Below are 21,538 nucleotides of genomic sequence, written 5' to 3' on the forward strand. Positions count from 1 at the left end.
TTGTATGATTGTGGAGTATCAGATGAAGGCTGTGCTCTCGCTTCAGCTCTGAGATCAAACCCCTCACACCTGAGAGATCTGAATCTGTATAGGAATAAAGTAGGAGACTCAGGAGTGAAGATTCTCTCTGATCTGAAGGATGATAAATGTTACAAACTACAGAAACTGAAGTGAGTAATAATCTGTTTTATATAAACACTGAAACTGATGTAATGATTAGCGTTATTTAGCACATTAGCGTAATTTAGCACATTAGCGTTATTTATTAGATGATGTTATATGATCTTTTATTGCCACAAATATTGGATTTCCTGTACTCACTTGGACAGTGCTTTTATCTCTCCACCTCCACACCGTGTCTTCTATCATTCCTGTAAAATTCCCCTTAGGTTGTTCTTAAAGTCTGCACTTTAATATCCATGTAGAACAAAAGAGAAGTTTCACAGCAGTGATCTTTATTAAAAGCAGCAAAAACTCTTGTGTATCTTCTCATGTGTTCTCACTAAATTTTCTACCAAAGATATTTTATAAGCATGAAGAAATGTTGAAGGACAAATGATACACTGGAATCAAATGCTGGTTTCCTTGAAGCAGAGATAATTACCTGCTGCTGATCATCAAACACCTCCTTCTAGTTTTCTGTTTCTGATTCACTTCTTTCTCTTCTAGTGTTTAATGGTGATGAACAATTGTGTGTGAAGACTCCAGTGTTCCTGCATTTCTGCAAACTGAGAACACGTTTATCTACAGGATCTGAGGAGTTGATGTGAAAAAGCCCAGAGCAGAAGGAGTCCAGCTCATATGCATTAATTTGTCCTTTAGTTAGTATTTAATCGAGTTTCTACTTTTTATGCTACAGGATCAGACCCAATCCATTCTTCATTTTCTCTCTGATCTGATCTCCATTTCTTACTAGTATCAGGTGATCAACCCAGTATGGCAGACCTGGGCAAACTACGGCCCATGGGCCACATCCGACCCTTTGTCCGGCCCGAGTGAGGCCAATCAGAAGTTATAGGGATGCAGCGGAAATTCGGTCACCGAAAATTTCCGGCCGAAATACCTAAATCACCGAAACAACATGGGCGAAACACACTTGTAATGATGCAATTAAAAAGCGCAGCCAGCACACGGCTATCTGGATAAGAGCCAACATGTCTGCGGTGTGGACTTATTTCAATATCTCGTTGAAAGATTCTCTAACATCCTGACTGCCATTCTAAATATGAGAAGAATGAGGCACAGAAAAGTAAAGTCAATCCGAGCATGACTTCTCAGAGCGTTTTGAAAAGGCAAGAAAGTTTTCCAGTGATTTTGCCAAGGCAAAAGGCATAACACAAAAATTATGGAATTCATTGCCTTAGATTACTGGTCGCCAACCCTTCGTTTGCAATCTTTGAAACATTCCCTGTAGATCCCGAAAATAATCATTATTATGGTATTATTAATTACATGGCTCTTCTTAATGCTGTGGGTTGGAACCTTACATTTACTTGAATGGGCCTTCCAAGCGGTCAATTATTTTCATATAACAGATCATTGCTAATAATAATTGACCACTGTCTGTCTGTCAATACTATGAATAATGACAAATAAATAACTTTTGTAAAAAAAAAACTTTTCTAATTGATTTATTCTTTGAATTGTAATGCTTTGATTTTAGTGAGGTTAGTACACACTCATAGCCATAAATGCAATGGTTTTAATAATTGACAATCTTTTCTTTCGGTTTTCGGCCTTGGTTTCCTCATTTTTGGTTTTCGATTTCGGCTAAGAATTGTAATTTTGGTGCATTGCTAATAAATTAGAACATAAATTAAGCAAATATCTGTGTTGTATGGACGTATGTGCGTGCGTGAGCTGTGAGTGAATGTGAACAGCGACAAGTGACGCTAGCCAGGTTACCCTCAAGATGTCGGCTCACGCTAAGAAAAGAAAAGAATAACGAATGCCGTGTTTTCAACAAGACATGGACTGCCAAGTATTTCTTTACAGAAATTAAAGGTAAAAAAGGCTTAATGTTTGGTACACAGGTCGCTGTGTTAAAGGATTATAATTTGAATCGCCACTACACGACCAAGCATGAGGATAAATACAGGGATAACTGCAGACTTTCAAATCACAGAGGAGTTGGCAGCCATGCAGTTGATTAAAGGGAAAACCACTGATAATGACTTGTTCACAGAGGTAAATGCATGTTTGGACATGTTAGGACTAAAATGGGACAAGCTGACAGGTGTGACAACAGATGGTTGTCCAGATCTTACGGGGAAAAATGTTGGACTTTTAAAGAGAATGCAGGATAAAGTGACAGAAATGAACCCTGTGTGAAATTGACATTTTGCATTGTATTATACAGTGGTCCCCGGTTATCGAATTTAATTCCCTTAAAACCGTTAAATCCGATATGTTGAAAACTGGACTTAATTATCCCATAAGAAATAATGAAAACCAATTAATCCGTTCGAACTCCACCAATACCCAATAATTAACCATTTTTCCTGTTTTTAGCCGTAATAGTCAGGAATCCCCTGCCACGCCCCCTACGGTGGCTGTCATGGTGCTTCAGGAATGCACTGTTCCTTCACTCATGCGTGCCCGCCCACATTGAGCTCATCGCAATCGGGCTTCCTCCGTAAAGCACCGTGGATATTATTTATGGACTGCCTTTTGCCGGATTATCCCGATCTCTGCGGGTATTTTGTGTTGGTTCGGTAAAAGTATAAATTATTAACTTTACAACAGTAAGAAACAAAATGATTACTGTTCTTACCACTAAATATCACTAATATTGTTCACAAACAGAAGTTGCGATAGATGCTTACTCAGCGATGGGTGAAGCGGAAGCAGTTTCTTCCCCTCGCGCTGGGTTGGGCAGCGTGGGTGGCGTTCGATAACTGGAACTTTGTTCGTTTACTGGACCGAAATTTCGTTCGGAAAACCATTCGCTAACCGGAATGTTCGATAGCCGAGCCGTTCGATAGCCGAGCCGTTCGATGACCACTGTACATCAGAAAGTGTTATGTAAGACAGTGTTAAAAATGAACCATGTTGTTGATGCTGTAACTAAAACAGTAACTTCATCAGCGAGCATTTAATCACAGACCATTTGTTGCATTTTTGGAGGAAAATGAGATTGAACATGGTGACATAAGCTACCACTGCACTGTCAGGTGGCTCAGCCTTGGCAAAGTACTGAAACGTTTCTGGGACCTGAGAGACCAGATTCAGGATTTCTGTGTTAAGCAAAGGACATGACATCCGAGAGCTTTCGGATAAAGACTGGATGGCAGACCTCGGATTCGCTGTGGATGTGACTGCACTAATGAACGAACTAAATGTCAAACTGCAGTGCAAGGGCCTTATTGTGCATGAGATGTACAGTGCAGTGAAGGCTTTCATGAGAAAGTTGCAGCTTATCTCAAGCCAAGTAAAGGACAAGATTCTGACCCTTTTGCCAACACTAAAGTAAGCCAAAAGATCATCTGATCACCTCCACAAGTATTCGACCATGTTAGAAGCACTGCATGCAGAGTTTTCAAGGTGATTTCAAAACTCTTGAGAGTGAAATGCACATGGTTTCTTCTCCCTTCATCTGCAGTGTGGATAATGCACCAAGTGATGTTCAAATGGAACTCATTGATCTGCAGTCTGACACACTTCTGGCAGAGCACTTCAGTACTCAAAGAGTAGAATCCACACCTGAGGAGGCATGCTCAGAGGATTCTAGTCCTCTTTGGATCCACCTATGTATGTGAACAGACATTCTCAATGATGAAGTTCAACAAATCCAAACACCGATCCTCTATCACTCATAACCACCTCTCAGCTGTCCTTCGCATTCAGCCAGATTTCAATGCCCTTGTTCAAGCCCAGAACAGACTGGATTATTCTCACTGAAGAAGTAAAATGAGGTGGAAAACATTACAAGTTATTGTTTTCCAAAAAACTTGTTGTTTGTTGTTTTTCATTGTTTTTCAGATTAACAAGTTAAAAATAAATTGCACTGATTCAATAATTGTTTTTGTTTTCTTATTTGAACTATACACCACAATTTCACATTGCCTAATATAAATATTTACAGAATAGTTTTATTCTTCCGATTATCAGCACCAGCTATTCAAAATATATAATTTAGTGAATTTTACAATGGAAGAAATTTGAGCAGAATTAAGTTCAAGTTATCATTGGTGTGGCCCTCTGACACAATTTAGGTATCTCATGTGGCCACTTGTAAAAATTAATTGCCCACCCCTGCGGTATGGGATCAGTGCCATCTTTAGTGCATGCACACACCTGGATGTATATAATATGTATGATATTTTATATAATATTCATTTTGAATTTAATATTCAATATTCATTTAATCATTTAATTTAAAGTTTTATCTTGAAGGCTTCTTATCTTCTAGTTTGTTCTTAATTTTGTTTTTATTCTGCTTAGTCCATTCCTCCTCCTCACACATGTTCTCTCTCTTTATCCTTGTTATTACTCAAATTGTACAATGGCATGGGATCCTTCTATTCACTTTTCCCAGGTTCATCCACCATCACACCCCAGCACTCGGCCATGAAGCAAAAGAAACGTTCCCCAGTGTAAATCATAGAAAGCAGAGTTTCACAGTGACCCTTATTGCTAAGTACACTGTAGGCCACTATTTAATTAATTCCTGTGTTAGTGTTAAGATGGTTTTCACATTGTTTCACACACAATCCTTTGTCTGTTCAGTGACTATAGAATATTTACAATGTTAGTATGTAAGGTATACAGGGAGTCTTTATCTGGGCTCACACATCTCCAGCTAGTATATTCTCTTGTCTAAACAGGAAACAACTTTAGGTCAGCTTTCTCTCCAATTGTTAAAAAAAAGTGCACTGTTTTTCATCCCAACAAAGTTTTAGACTGATTGTATTGTAAGTTTTTGATTTACTGAACCAGTGTCGGTGTTGGAGAACCTTACTTTTAAATGCAATGCATTACAATATTGAGTTTCTCCCCAAAAAAAGTAACTAAATGTCTTACTCAGTTACTTTTTATGGAAAGAAATGCGTTATGTTACTTTTGCGTTACTTTTACTTTCAGGCCTTACAGGTGTAACAGGTGAGAAGTTCTTGTAATAGTCTTTAATGCAGTAATGCATTAAAACAGTGTAATATAGATAATTGCCATTAAGAAATAAGTTATATTAGGGCAAAAGACATGTCTTAAACATTTAAAATGTTTACTAACTTTTGACCACAAGGCTGAACACTTTCCACTCGCACTTCTGTACACTGCTTTGCAATCTGCCAAATCTGTCAATCTGTCAATCTGTCAAATGTTTAACTATGTCGTTCTTGTATATGAGGTTAAGAGTGTGGGATGCACACTGGTGATGTGGAGGGAGAACATACCTTTTGCTGTCATCTCGTAAAACTTCGTGCAATTCCATAAATATGACCTCGTCCTCGTCTACATCATTCTCTGCTTCATCATCAGCTTGAAACATTCTAAACGTTTTTACAAGGATTGCGTCATTGTCAGTGTCCGTGGAGGTTATCTTTACACAAAAAGCAAATGAGCTGTGAATTTGCTCTATCTCCACTGTGATGGCATCGTACGTGTGTCCCTACATGAAATCGTCTACAGGCAATTGCACCTTTTTGGTGATGCAGAGTAACAGGATCAATCCAGTGTACAGTAATGCACAGGTTTTTTATGATAAGTCATAGTCTCAGAACAGGACTTAACCAGTGACTATCCAGAGCCAAAGCCAGGGAGCAGACAAACAAAGACAAATTGACCGTCTGCTGAGTCGTCATTCAGGGTCCACCCTGCCTGCACTCTTTTCTTCACTTCTCTAACACACTCTCCATTACTTTGCACTGTTGACCCCAGGTACCTAAACTCCTCCACCATCTCCACCTCTTCTCCCTGCAACTGCACTCCTCCACTGCCCTCCCTCTCATTCACACACATGTACTCTGTCTTACTTCTACTGACTTTCATTCACTATCAAAACAAAATGCACTTGGAACAAAAATAATAATAAAAAATACAAATTAAATACACATTTACCACATACTTACTTTTACAAAAGTTCAGTATCTCTGTACATTGTGAATGGTTGAGAGACATTACACAAGTTCCTATAATCCCAGTAGAGCACTCATACCGAACTTCTTGAGTAGAATCACACAGCTAATTTAGGGTTTTTATGAGAATATACTTTGCTTATTGGTGCAATATCCATCTTTCCCTTTAATGACATGAGGTTGGAGAAATTAAAAACCCATGAATCACACACTCTCTGTAGTTGTGATGCAGTACATCACAGTCTCCACAGAACCACTCATCAGGAAGACATTATCTACACCTGAGGAGAAATAAAATTCTAATACATTATATCAGGTAAACAATATAAAGTACAACACACACAATTTAAGCAATTCCAAATGTAGTTAGACAATAATTTAAATTTAATTGTATAGGACTGAATAGTGGCTCATTGTTAAGCACCGTCACCTTTACAGAAAGAAGGTCCTGGATTTACTTTTCTCATTAATGCGTTTTTTTTTCTGGGTATCTGACTTTCCTTCCACCCTAAAACACAAGCATCATCTCCTATGAAGCAGGGCACTGAGCATTAATTCAGCAAGCCTTACCTTTGGTAATTAACATTTAACATTAATGAAAACCTTCTAACAGCAGGCTCATGACAAAGCCAACACAAGGGATGACCTACAGCCTCTTTTGTAATAAGGCATTTTAGGTGGTATGGTCTTACTTCTTTCCAGTGCTCTAAGGTTTTCTGCTGCTAAAAAGACCGTGATGATGCAGAGCTTATTTGAGGCTCAACAGAAAGATATGATGCCAAAATATCAGAGAGCCTCTATATATTTTCTTCTGTAAAGAAAATACAAAATAAAGATGGCAGGATCCAGTAGATCATTCAATAAAAACCACAAAGATCTATGCATTATGTGCTGTATGTGATGCTGTTGCATGACCTTTGCTGCAAAATTTCAAACAGTTTAATGAAGAGAATGGGTGTGTGTCTTCATCCAGGTGTTTAAGAGAGAAAAGGCACTGGGTCTGTGTGAGTGTATACTTGTTTGGAGGAGATGCCAGACCTTAGAAATCACAACACAACTGTGCAAATAGGTGAGATTAGCAAAAATAACAAACAGAGCATTTTGGGCATAAAAAAGCCATCTCTAATTGTGGACTTGCCCAATTTTAACCTGATCAATGGTGTGGTCCCTGATTACATGCATTGTGTGTTGCGGGGGTTTGCTGGCAAATAGGCACTTAATGGCTTGATTTCAAAAGCTACAGTCAACCATGGTATACTGGTTTGAACACTTTAATAGTGGATGGAAATCTTTTATCAATCAAGCCTCCAAGCTTTTTTTCCAGAATCCCACGGTGTATTGTAGAGCGTAGGTTTTGGAAAGCTCACGAATGGCAGAAATGGCTTTATATTACAGTTTGCCAGTCCTGAAGGGGAAACTTCCAAACAAGTATCTTTGCCACTGGGCTTTACATGTACATTTTGCTATGTTCAGACATTTGTCAAGAAGATATTGACCATGCTCATGAGGCTCTTGAGCTTTATGTTAAATCAAAGTCATTCACAGCCAAACATATACAAAGACAAAGAAAAGGAACAACTCTGTTGTGATATTGAAAGATGGCAGTATTTTTAAGGTTTTATACTTTCTCTGTGTCAGTGATGACCAACATCACCTACATGCAGTCAGACAAATGTGGAAATTGTACAGTGCAGAATCTGGTTTGAGGATCTACTGTCATAATATCATTGACCTTTATGAAGACTTTATGAAGTTTATTTTCCTACAGGATTTGAAAGAGCAGTTGACAGCAATGACATTATGAGACCATGTGTTTACATTCATTGTGAACAGTCTGGTCCTGTTGTTTGTGAACAAATCAGAACATATTGTTGTAAATAATCAAAGTTAAATCAAAAATATTTCTAGAACAGTGACCTAAAATGTTACAAATAAAGGGTTAAAAATTGTCTTGAATATATGTGACAGAAAGTCATGTTTGTAAATGTCACATGGACTCTGTTGGTGATGATATGTGTAAGAATCACTTTGAGATCTTGTAAAGTTTTATGTTTGTAGGTTTAAAATAGAACTATTGTATATACTAAATGTAGAACTGTGATAAAGTTGTAATAAAGAAATTGTCACAAAGGAAGATGAAATCTGGTGATGTCATATTTGAAATAAAAACTTTATTGGTATGTGAAATATGCAACTAAACCTTGTAGACACGCTAATAAATAATTTAGTAATTAAAATGTGTGCTTGTGTGTAGTTTAAATGTTGTATTGTATCTAAATGTGAAAATCAGTATACAGTATGACTATTATTGACTATCACCTGCATTGATTCTAGGAGGAGCATCTTCCATTTCCACTGTGTGTTTCTGACCATCCTGAAAGAGAGAGAGAGAGAGAGAGAGAGAGAGAGAGAGAGAGAGAGACTGTTTGTTGACCACGCCCATTCTGTATGTAAACTGGCTAATCAGCACACGGTTTGCTTAATGTTCTAGCCAATCATCTATAATAAGGGGCGGGACATGTACTTAGTATGTAGCGACATTATGTGACATCATCACATGGCCTGGTGGTCACATGGTCGTTTACGGTGCTCAATAGGGTCCTGTTAGTATTTTGGTTTTGTTTTTGCCTCCGCACACAAATGTATTTATTTGTGTGTTTTTGTTATGTATTCATTCATTTAAACTGTAAACAATGCAAAATATATACATATATATATATATATATATATATATATATATATATATATATATATATATATATATATATATATATGTTCATGTTTTTTTTCTGTAAAGTTTAAATAACTGTATTTTTTTATTTAATTTTTATTGCTCTTGTTGTGAAGTGAAGTTTGTGTCATTGCTGCTACACTGTGCATCTGTGCATCATTCGTGGCTCAAAGATTACAATAAACTTTAGGCTTTTATCACATTTTCTACTTTCATTCATCTGATTATCTCCCAGTGTCCAACTGCTCCATGACTTTGTGTATCAGTCACCTCACAACTATAGGAAAGATTTACCCTAATCTCCTTTCTTTCTTAATTCAATCTCTCAGTTACTTTCTACTCACTCAGGGTGAAACCTGGGGCTGTTTAGGTGAACACAACGTTGATTTCCTGGCAGGAATTGAGGAAAGACACACAGTTACTCAGACCACATCTCTGTTATGCTAATTCCAGCATACAGAACGCTCATCAGACGCTCTGAACCCTAAACGCTTCTGAAACAGGTGAAATTTTATTTTATATATTATATATATATATATATATATATATATATATATATATATATATAATTATTATTATTATATATATTATATTTAATAAAAATGGACGGGTTCTCAGTGAATCATGAATAATTAAGCAAATAATAAAATGAATGAAATCGTTGTTACTTTTATATATTTATTATTCTAATATATATTTTACAATTGTATAATAGCTATACTATTTTTTATATATGTAGAATATTGTTAGATTCAAAATACATTACTAAAACTTTCTTTCGGCTTCTCCCATTAAGGGGCGCCACAAATTGTTGTTTTTACGCTGGATGTCCTTCCTAACGCAACCCTCCCCATTTATCCGGGCTTGGGACTGGCACTAAGGCTTGTGCAACCCTAATGGCCTAAAGACCACCAGGGAACCTACAAGATACATTACTAGATTTATTATTATTATTATTATTATTAGAAAGATGATTATATTGATAACAGACTCTTGTACAATTTAAGTATAATTTTAATCAGTCTTTTACTTGATTATTTATTTTTTGCTAAACTTTTTACTTTTACTCATTAATTTTTTTTCCCATAAATATCTGTACTTTCTACTTCTTACATTTTCAAAAACAGACTCGTTACTTTAATTTTAATCCATCTGGTGAAAAGTATTGAACACATGAAGAAAGGCAGATGAAAAAGACATGGAAGTCGAGACACCAGCTGAAATCAATCAGTAATTAGAAAGCAGTCCTGCCCCGTGTCAGTGAAAATCAATATCAGCTGCTTCAGTCCCAACTAATGGCCTGTATAAAGATCTCATTACCAAGGTGTCACACAAGAAACATCTCATGATGAAGAGCTCTCTCAAGACCTTCACAACCTTATTGTTGCAAAACATACTAATGGCATTGTTTACAGAAGGATTTCTAAACTTCTGAATGTTCCAGCGAGAACTGTTAGGATCATAATCCAGAAGTAGAAAGAACATCATCTCACCATAAAGCAGCATTGACCAGGTGCTCCTCACAAGATTTCAGACAGAGGAGCAAAAAGAATATCAGAAGAGTTGTCCAAGAGCCAAGGACCACTTGTGGAGAGCTTCAGAAAGACCTGGAATTAGCAGCTACAACTGTTTAGAAGAAAAGCGCCTGCTGCAAAGAAGTGAGACCTGACCCAGCTGAAGACCTGGTGCCCAGTGTCACTACTGTACTGTACTCACACAGGGATCATAAAACTGAAGTGGATTGGATGTGCTCTACTAGTGGAGGAGTAGCAATACTCTTTTCAAAACACTTTCTAACAACCTCTTACAAAATGGAAGAAATAGTTAAAGGGCACATTTTAAAAGTACAAGCAAAATTCCAAAACACAGCAGGGATAATGTTTTATCTATGGTGAGACTCGATAGATTCTATGTGTTCAGTTTTCATGTAAATCGTTTTAAAGACTGTAAAATCATCCCGCAATGGAAAAACTAGAAAACTACAACCCCAAATCAGAAAAAGTTGGGACAGTATGGAAAACGCAAATAAAAAAGGAAAGTAGTGATTTCTAAATTTACTTTGACTTGTGTTTCATTGCAGACAATATAAACACAAAATATTTCATGTTTTGTTTGGTCAACTTCATGTCATTTGTAAATATACATCCTTTCCTGTCATTCAGACCTGCAACACATTCCAAAAAAAGTTCATGGAAATCCAGGAAGAGAGAGGGAGAAAAAAACAAAACAAAAAACAACAACAAGGCAGGAAAATAATTTACACACATTAATATTTCTAATTATAATTTTCAATGTAATAATGTTCAAAATGCATCAACACTCAATTTTATAACAATAAATTGCTTCTTTTATCTAAATAATTGCTTAAATTATCTGCGAGCATTTAATTAGCCTATAGCTGATATCAGAGCATGAGACTGCATGGTTAGCAGAACACCACATGACCTATGTTACACACACCACACTGATACGAGTGGCAATCTACATGAACACTTAAGCAGCAAATCAACTGTTAATGTATCACTTCACTCAGATGTTTAAACATTTTAGAGGAATTATCCACAGTATGATTTTAAAATGTCTGACTTCACAAAAGACTGAACAATACACAAGCCATAACTCAATAAGGTTGTCTTAGCACAAAAAAAGTAAAAACTAACACCAAGAAAGATGAAATGGTATTAAATAATACCAGATGAACTAAGGGAAATCGCTTTCACAAAGTCATCAGCTTGGGTTTTCATTTAGTTTTTTTTTTCCTTTTTAGTACTGCTAATGGCATGCATCTTTTTTTCTGTTCAAGGCTCCTCCCCCTCTGATCAGCACCAATGATGACGAAGAACAATCATTAAGGCAGAGCTACTCTTAATTATTTAATCTCATAAATATTTCTGGTTCATGACATTTGCTAATTTCTTTTGCCAATATTTGATTCCCAAAACCTTAAAATAATATATTTAAAATAGTGTTGATCTGCTCCACCTGCTCCTCCATAGTGCTGATCCCCTCCACCTGCTTCTCCATAGTGCTGATCTGCTCCACCTGCTCCTCCATAGTGCTGATCTGCTCCACCTGCTTCTCCATAGTGCTGATCTGCTCCACCTGCTCCTCTGTAGTGCTCATCCGCTTCACCTGCCCTTCTGTATTACTCATGGTCTCCACCAGCATGTTTTTGTCTCTTCCACCTGTGTGGTCCTCACCTCCTCCGGGCTGCTTGTGTTCTCCAATGGATCACAGGGTGTGAGACGCAGCGTCATCAGCTGATCATCATTGCCACTGGAATCCTGGTTCCATCCTCTGCAAGTTGAACAAGTGTTTTGCTTACTTAAAAGAGGTGCAGTTTAAACTCATGGTTAATTTCTGTTTTAAATGTTAATCCGTTTAAATCATACAGTCAAATTCTGTGGGTTCGTAAATGCCAAAATGCAAATGTGGTAAGCTGGAACTTGACATGCATGTGTTGTGCTCTTCCCAACATTCCCAAAAGCTTGCTCTCTTTTGGGGACTGAATAAGAAAATAGTTTAAGAGATGGTTCACTCTAAAACTACATTTTAGTCATCAATGACTGATAAATATGAAAAAAAAGGACAAATCGTCATCTTCATCAGCAAATTTTGTGCAATTACTTTCAATCCTCACAATACTATGCAGATAAAACTGTGACAGTGGACAGGTAAAAAATATATTTTGGAGACATGTTGTAGTTTGCCAAATATTTGAAAATGGTTTGAGGAAGTGCTGTTTGGCCGTGTCTAAAGCTAAATTAATATTTAAAATGTTGAATTGTATTAAAAGACACAGTATTGTGCTAACACACTCTGTGTTGGTTATATAGAAATGGAAACCTTTCCTAAGTTTCCACTGTCAAGGAGGTTAGGAGTTTAAGGCGATGAATTCAAGTTTTAGGGGGGAGCCGTCCCTTTAAGATTTAAACGTTGATGCAAATCTTTGCCATACTTAACACAAGTTGTGAACTGTGACTTTAAGAATGCAGTGCTGCATCTTACCTTCACAAAGGTATTCATAAAGTGAACCCATCTTCTGAAGGTAGTCCTGGGCATAGGTGGAGAGTGTGCAGCGAGGGGTTAATATTTCACACTTGACTTCATTTTTTTTGGTCTCCTTGCCAAGAAGCAGAACAGCCTTGTATCCAATGGCATGGAGTTTCTCAAGCTGCAATCACAACATTGTATATTTGCTGTTTAAGTAACAAAAAAACAACAGCAAAAAAGCCTAAACATATTAGTTATTGAGAATGTATTACATTATTGCTGAAGCATCCAGGTCAATGCGATTCAGGATTTTTAACTTCATGGTGTATACACAAGTATGTGCAAACAGGAAAGGATCCTCCAGCCCCATCACAAAAAAAGCCCAGCAGCATCTCTACTTCCTGAGAGCACTGAGGAAAGCTCCTCTCCCTCCCCCCATCCTGACCACGTTCTACAGAGGGGCCATTGAGAGCATCCTGAGCAGCTGCATCACTGCCTGGTTTGGGAACTGCACAGTCTCGGAGTGCAAGACCCTACTGAGGATAGTGAGGACCACTTAGAAGATCATCGGAGTCTCTCTTCCCTCTATCATGGACATTTACACCACCCGCTGCATCTGCAAAGCACACAGCATTGTGGACAACCACACACACCCAACACACACTTTTCACTCTCCTACCATCAGGGACGGAGGGGGGGTTAGGTTAGGTCCTCCACCTCACAAGCCTGAGCTCCCTCAACTCCCACAGCCACCACTTAATCTCTTTCTTCTCTGGTCTTTTAAGGCGATTGACTTGAAATCCATTGGGGTCCCCCTGTGCAGGTTCGAATCCTGCTGACTACGATTCACTTTCTGTTTACATTTCCTATGAATTACCCCAATCCAGTAACTTTACAGGTTCTTGTGTTAATAGGGCTTGCAGTTTAAGTAGGGGCTGACAGTGACTTGTGTTGTAGTCATGGCCGAGTGGTTAAGGCGATGGGCTTGAAATCCATTGGGATCTCCCCACGCAGGTTTAAATCCTGCTGACTACGATTCACTTTCTGTTTACATTTCCTATGAATTACCCCGATCCAGTAAGTTTACAGGTTGTTGTGTTAATAGGGGTTCCAGTTTAAGTAGGGGCTGACAGTAATTTGTGTTGTAGTCGTGGCTGAGTGGTTAAGGCGATGGACTAGAAATCCATTGGGGTCTCCCCGCGCAGGTTCGAATCCTGCTGACTACGATTAATTTTCTGTTCACATTTTGGGTTAATTATAAAGATGTGTTTTCTTGTGTTAATAGGGGTTCCAGTTGAAATAGGGGTGACTGTTAACTGTGCAGTAGTCATGGCCGAGTGGTTAAGGCGATGGACTTGAAATCCATTGGGGTCCCCCTGCGCAGGTTCGAATCCTGCTGACTACGATTCACTTTCTGTTTACATTTCCTATGAATTACCCCGATCCACTAAGTTTACAGGTTGTTGTGTTAATAGGGCTTCCAGTTTAAGTAGGGGATGACAGTGACTTGTTCTGTGGCCGAGTGGTTAAGGCGATGGACTAGATATCCATTGGGGTCTACCCGTGCAGGTTCGAATCCTGCTGACTGCGATTCACTTTCTGTTTGCATTTCCTATGAATTATCCCGATCCAGTTATTTTACAGGTTGTTGTGTTAATAGGGCTTCCAGTTTAAGTAGGGGATGATAGAGACTTGTGTAGTAGTTGTGGCCGTGTGGTTAAGGTGATGAACTTGAAATCCATTGTGGTCCCCCTGCGCAGGCTCGAATCCTGCTGACTACGATTCACTTTCTGTTTACATTTCCTATGAATTACCCCGATCCAGTTATTTTACAGGTTGTTGTGTTAATAGGGCTTCCAGTTTAAGTAGGGGATGACAGTGACTTGTGTTGTAGTCGTGGCCGAGTGGTTAAGGCGATGGACTAGAAATCCATTGGGGTCTCCCCGTGCAGGTTCGAATCCTGCTGACTACGATTCACTTTCTGTTTACATTTCCTATGAATTACGCTGATCCAGTAATTTTACAGGTTGTTGTGTAATAGGGCTTCCAGTTTAAGTAAAGGATTGCAGTGACTTGTGTTGTGGCCGAGTGGTTAAGGCGATGGAGTAGAAATCCATTGGGGTCTCCCCGCGCAGGTTCGAATCCTGCTGACTACGGTTCACTTTCTATTTGCATTTCCTATGAATTACCCCGATCCAGTATGTTTACAGGGTGTCGTGTTAATAGGGCTTACAGTTTAAGTAGGGGATGATAGAGAATTGTGTAGTAGTTGTGGCTGAGTGGTTAAGGTGATGGACTAGAACTCCATCAGGGTCTCCCCACGCAAGTTTGAGTCCTGCCAACTACGATTTGTTTTCTGTTCACATTTTTTGTTAATTATAAAGATGTGGTTAACTTGTGTTTTCTTGTGTTAATAGGGCTTCCAGTTTAAGTAGGGGATTACAGTGACTTGTGTTGTGGCCGAGTGGTTAAGGCGATGTAGTAGAAATCTATTGGGGTCTCCCCGCGCAGTTTTGAATCCTGCTCACTACGATTCACTTTCTGTTTACATTTCCTATGAATTACTCCGATCCAGTAAGTTTACAGGTTGTTGTGTTAATTGGGCTTCCAGTTTAAGTAGGGGATGACAGTGACTTGTTTTGTGGCCGAGTGGTTAAGGCGATGGACTAGAAATCCATTGGTGTCTCCCTGTGCAGGTTAAAATCCTGCTGACTACAATTTACTTTCTGTTTTTTATTTCTTATTAACTCTCTTCTCTAACTTTACCATTCACTTCACTGACCATCACACTCACATCAATGACCATCACACTCCCATCACTGATCTTTACACATCACTGATTATCACACACTCATCACCGACCATCACACTCATCACTGACCATTAAACTCACATTACTGACCATCACAATCACATCACTGACCATCACACACATCACTGACCTTCAAACTCACATTACTGACCATCACATGACCATCACACTCATCACTGACCATCTCATTCACATCACTGATCATCACACTCACATCACTGACCATCACACTCATCACTGACCATCACACTAGCATCACTAAACAATAGAGAGAAAAGGAGAAATATTTAAAGTGAAATCTTTGAAATCTGAATGTGGAGTAAAAGAAGCTGTAGGTTCTTCAGCTCCAGACAGTATTTTCAGGTGTTAATCTACTGAAATACACTGATCATCACACTCATCACTGACCATCACACTCACATCACTAATCAACACACTCACATCACTGACCATCAAACTCACATCACTGACCATCACACATCACTGACCATCACACTCATCACTAATCAACACACTCACATCACTGACCATCAAACTCACATCACTGACCATCACACATCACTGACCATCACACTCACCACTAATCAACACACTCACATCACTGACCATCACACTCATCACTGACCATCACATGACCATCACACTCATCACTGACCGTCACATTCACATCACTGATCATCACACTAATCACTGATCATCACACTCACATCACTGACCATCACACTTACATCACTGACCATTACAATCACATCACTGACCATCACACTCATCACTGACCATCACACTCATCACTGACCATCACAATCACATCACTGATCATCACACTCATCACTGACCATCACAATCACATCACTGATCATCACACTTAACACTGATCATCACACTCACATCACTGACCATCACACTCATCACTGACCATCACACTCATCACTGACCATCACAATCACATCACTGATCATCACTCATCACTGACCATCACACTCATCACTGACCATAACACACTCAAATCACTGACCATGACGCTCATATCACTGATCATAACACACTCATCACTGACCATCACACTCAAATCACTGACCATGACGCTCATATCACTGACCATTACACACTCATCCACACCCACACTCATCGGATCCTTGGCAGAAACATCATACAGAAATGAACCTGAGATATTAGAGGAGTGGCAGGAGTTCTACCTCCCAGATCACATGTACGTGTAGGTGATTGGTGTTTTTAAGGAGTTCTCCTGTGAATCCCTCTAAGATGAACTGGTGCTGATGGTGTGTGAGGATGGAAAAGTGTTTGCTAATGAAGGTAACAGGCTCCATCTCACCAATAACAACCTTAAGGAACTGTTTGAACATGGCCTCCAGTTCCCAGGAAGCAAACAGTACTATCAAGGGTCAAAGCTTTGAGGACATGGTGAGATGGACTTCAGTGTTTCTAAGTTTAATTCCAGCTTCAAGAGCTTCCTGATTTTCAATCTCTCATCTAAAACCTTTACATGATCGGAGATCATCGATCTTCACAAACCTTTTACACAATATCATCTAGTGATACCATCGTTTAGCATAATATTAGGAACAATAAGGAGAATTATGCATTATTCAATTATAAATAACACTTATTAATAATTATTATTATCTTTTTATTTTCTTGATATTTTGAGTCAGTAAAATCCCTTAATGTCTAAAATCAAACACTAAATACTTCTGATAAATCACACAGAAATATTTTTACTTTAGTATTTTAATACATTATAGACTTACAGAGTGGAAGTGTAGTGTGTGTGTGTGTGTGTTTTTGTGTGTGTGTGGGTTTACAGTGTTTAATGAAAAACACAGTCATTAGTGTTGCACAGGTCAGCTCACTCTTAGTGTCGGTCTCAAGTCTGGATAAATGTGGAGGATTGTGTTATGAAGGACATCCAGCATAAAACATGGCTTTAAGGAGAGAAATGTGGAAGGGCAGATGGTGGTGGATTTTGCTAAATGGATGGATTTTGCTAAATGGCATTGGTGAACACCTATTTTAAGAAGAAGGAGGATCATAGGGTGACGTATAAGAGTGGAGGAAGGTGCACACAGGTGGACAATGTTCTATGTAGGAGATGCAACCTGAAGGAGATTGGAGACTGTAAGGTGATGGCAGGGGACAGTGTAGCTAGACAGCATCGGATGGTGGTCTGTAGGATGGTTTTGGAGGTGAAGAAGAAGAGGAGGAGAGTGTAGATGTAATGGGTCAAAAAAAAAAAATTTAATTTATAAGTTTGATATCCCCCCCCATTAATACGTGAATACATTACCGCATGTTCATTTTTTTTTATTACATTTACAAAACTAGAGCTTTCAGTAAAACATCTGTCATTACCCCGCCACACCACTAGGTGGAACACACGAGAGAGATACTTCCCCCTGTTTGGCGCGCTCAGTAATAAACTGACTGCCGCTGTGGAAACATCTAATTTTGGTTCTCGTGTTTCTCTCAGGTACGAACATAAATAACTAAAATGTTAATTTCATTGTACTTGGGTAAATTGGCAGATGTTATACAAAGAGTTTGAGTGTGTTTAGAATTATATTTTAACTCACAAGAGAATTATAAAAACCGAATAAAGAGTTTAATCGTGTTTCATGTATGGTTTGTGTTGTATGACATTTAGAAAAATGTTTAAAATACTGAAATACTAAGTTTATGTTAGATATATATTGTTTAGAAGCGTTTAGAATTTCATTTCTGAGTGTATGTTGCATTCTAATTTCAATCGCCATTTTGGGATGTTTAGCACGTGTATTTTTCAGTGTGTGCACATGCATGAGTGAAATAGAGTCTTGAAGGTTTTCTGGTGTCTTGATCAATGTTTTGTGCAGTTTTGACACACTCTTTGTGTACTCTCATTGTAAATCCTAATTATTGTGAATTGATGTAAACTTCCAAATGCATAAGGTGTACTTGCACATAACTGTATATGTATGTTTACACACACAAGTATACGTAATATATAGAATGTGAGAATATTACATACCATGGAATGTTTTGCATACACTTAGCGAGTGTTTTAATGAATCTGTTTTTTCTGTTAAATTGTACTTCACCAAATACACGTCAAGATTAGAAAGTGTAATCTTTTTCTAAAGTTAAAGCATTTAAAGAAAAAGTATTTGAGTAATAAACTGACTGCCGCTGTGGAAACATCTAATTTTGGTTCTCTTGTGTTTCTCTCAGTTTGTTCTCTGATCCACAGTGCACACTGCCTGTGTATCATTTGCTGCCGGCACAGATATCCCCTAGGTCTGAGGCCGGTAACAATTGGGGGCTCGTCCGGGATACAGCACATCTCGTTTGGGAAGGTTGTCATAGTAACTGTGGAATCCTGTGACCAGTGTTTCAGGGAAGACTGCAGTGTCAAGTGTCATCCAGAGAACAGTTGCCACAGGTTATGCATCAAGATGACTACCTTAAGCCAACGCCGAGTGCTGGTCTTCAAGATCCAAAAGAAACTTTCAGATTTGAATCTTAGTCAGCTACAGACTGTTGCCAGTTCAATAGATGATGGCTACGAAACTTACCGTGTTGCTGATCTCAGTGAACCTGAACTGTATGACCTAATCGTCGACTACATCAGAAGTGAGAAGCTAAAAGCTGCTGAAGATGAAGGCATGACTCAACTTCTCCTCCTTTTCGACTTGCTCAATGATGTGTTATCAGCTTCAGCTACCCAAGCCACTGAATCTGGTACTGTTGCCCCTGACTTGGCTGTGGATTCACCAACGCACCACCGTCGTCACACTCCACCCAATGATGATGGAGAAGATCGTCTACCACCATCCTCTATGAACAGAGTTACTCTTACACCAACATTACACATGGACAAAGACACTCGCTTGCACTCATCATTCCAGGGCAGAGACAGCTATGTACCTACCAGGGAAGTCACTTCATCAGCGCCAGGTATGCCCTCCCACGTCGGCGCTGCTCCTTTGGGTAGGATGAACTCATCATCTAACATTTCTGATCATGTTGTAAGATTGTCAGATGTTTCAGCTTTGTTACCACGCAGAGAATTTAAGTTACATGGTGGTCAAATCTGTGATGCAGGGTGTGAAATGTCTTTCAATTGTCTCTGTAAACAAATGGATGAAGGGTTGCAGGAGGGTTTCAGTGAGTCTGAGATTATTAGAGCTGTCTTTAAAATAACAAAACCTGGTACATTCAAAGAGATGTTGGTTAATAAGGATGATCTCACTATTGATGGGTTGAAGAGATTTCTTCGCTCCCACATTAGAGACAAAAATGTAACTGAACTTTTTCAAGAACTAGCTAGTGCTAGACAAAATGACAAAGAAAGCCCACAACAATTTCTTTACAGAATAATGGGTCTAAAACAGCGTGTTCTCTTTGAGTCACAACAACCTGGTGTAGGTTTCAGCTATAACAAAGAGCTTGTTCAGGGCACTTTCCTTCACACACTTTACCAAGGGTTAAACGAAAGAAGCAGCCATGTTAGACATGATCTTAAAAACTTTCTCCCAGACATGCAGGTTAGCGATGACTTACTCTTGGAACAAATAACAAAATCAACAACTGAAGAAGAAGGGCGATTAAAAAGACTGGGTTCAGTAGGTAGACACAGACCAGTTACTGTAAATGCAGCTCAGCACTCCCAAAGTGAACTAAACACCCCGTCAAAAGTTGATGCTGAGTTACAAGCAAACCGTGATGCTATCAAAGAACTAACTGCTCAAGTTTCTTCTCTAACCAAGCACCTAGCCCAGATGTCCACCCCCACTGAGACTGCGAACTTGAAAGACAGCCGCTCATCTACTGATCGCGCCCAACCACCATTATCTGAGACAAGAGGTAAATGCAATGACTGTGTACAAAAAAACAATACAAACTGTGTTCACTGCTTTGTTTGTGGCCAGGCAGGACATCGTGCCATTGGCTGTCTCCAACGAAAGATGTCGGGAAACGGGAGGAGGTCGCTGGAGAGGGGCAGCCAGCGATCCTAAACAGTGATAAGCCCCAAGAAAGGGTCATAACACCTAAATGCTCACAGTCAAACTCACAGTGCCAGTCGGATCCAAAGATAAGAGTAGCTCAACTCATTGGTAAGCGATGTCTGGTCTCCTGCTCCATCAATGGCGCACCTCTTCAGATGCTGCTTGACTCAGGGGCGCAAGTGACAATGGTGAGCAAATCATGGATTGAACAAACACTTCCCCACATCAAAATACAGCCACTTGGATTGTTATTTCTTGATCAATCCCTTGAAATTTCTGCTGCTAATAACACTAGAGTTCCTCTCGATGGATGGGCTGAGATTGATCTTCAGATACATAGTCAGCATCATGGGCAAGTATTGATCAGAGTGCCACTTCTTATCAGTCACGACTGTAACTACCCCCTCTTAGGTAGTAATGTCATAGCAGAGATCATTAAAGAAAATGCCAATTCGAAAGAGAAAGTCAATGTTTCTACTATTCTGGAAGAAGCTTTAGGTGTCAGTGCATCTACGGTAGAAGCATTAGTGTTGGCCCTCCAGGAAGTAACTTTTACGGAGACACCACAGCACTACGTTCGCATTGGTAAGAGAGGTGTAACCATACCTGCTGGACAGATTCGAGAAGTTAAGAGTCGGGTTCGAGGGTGGACCGGTAATGGAACCCTGCTGTTTCAGCCTATTGCTGGAAATGACTGCATCGAGGGCTTAGAGCTGTTACCAGCATTAGTGGATGTTCCTGGTGGATTGTCAAAATGTGTCAAAATCCCAGTCCAGAACCCCACTAAACATGCTATTTATCTGCCACAGAGGACAATTCTTGGAAATCTCGAAGATATTGTCGAGCTCAGACCCGTCCAGCAATCCATTGCTCGCCCTGAGTCCAGATGCCAAGATACTTCCCGATCATGCTCAGCTCAGTTGAG

The 21,538-nt window shown here is 39.2% G+C and overlaps 1 protein-coding gene and 3 non-coding genes across 4 annotated transcripts in view; all 4 read left to right on the forward strand.

Annotated features, from left to right (window-relative positions):
• LOC124376818 (piggyBac transposable element-derived protein 3-like) overlaps nucleotides 1-21,538 on the forward strand; it is a 348,640-nt gene that overhangs the window by 24,676 nt on the left and 302,426 nt on the right. The gene's annotated exons all lie outside the window — the stretch shown is intronic.
• On the forward strand, nucleotides 13,943-14,024 carry trnas-aga. Its single transcript has one exon. It is a non-coding gene; the product is annotated as a tRNA-Ser (tRNA).
• Nucleotides 14,122-14,203, forward strand: trnas-uga. The gene has a single exon. It is a non-coding gene; the product is annotated as a tRNA-Ser (tRNA).
• Nucleotides 14,689-14,770, forward strand: trnas-aga. The gene has a single exon. It is a non-coding gene; the product is annotated as a tRNA-Ser (tRNA).

The sequence above is a fragment of the Silurus meridionalis genome, chromosome 23 (assembly GCF_014805685.1).
Source record: "Silurus meridionalis isolate SWU-2019-XX chromosome 23, ASM1480568v1, whole genome shotgun sequence".
Classification (NCBI taxonomy): domain Eukaryota; kingdom Metazoa; phylum Chordata; class Actinopteri; order Siluriformes; family Siluridae; genus Silurus; species Silurus meridionalis.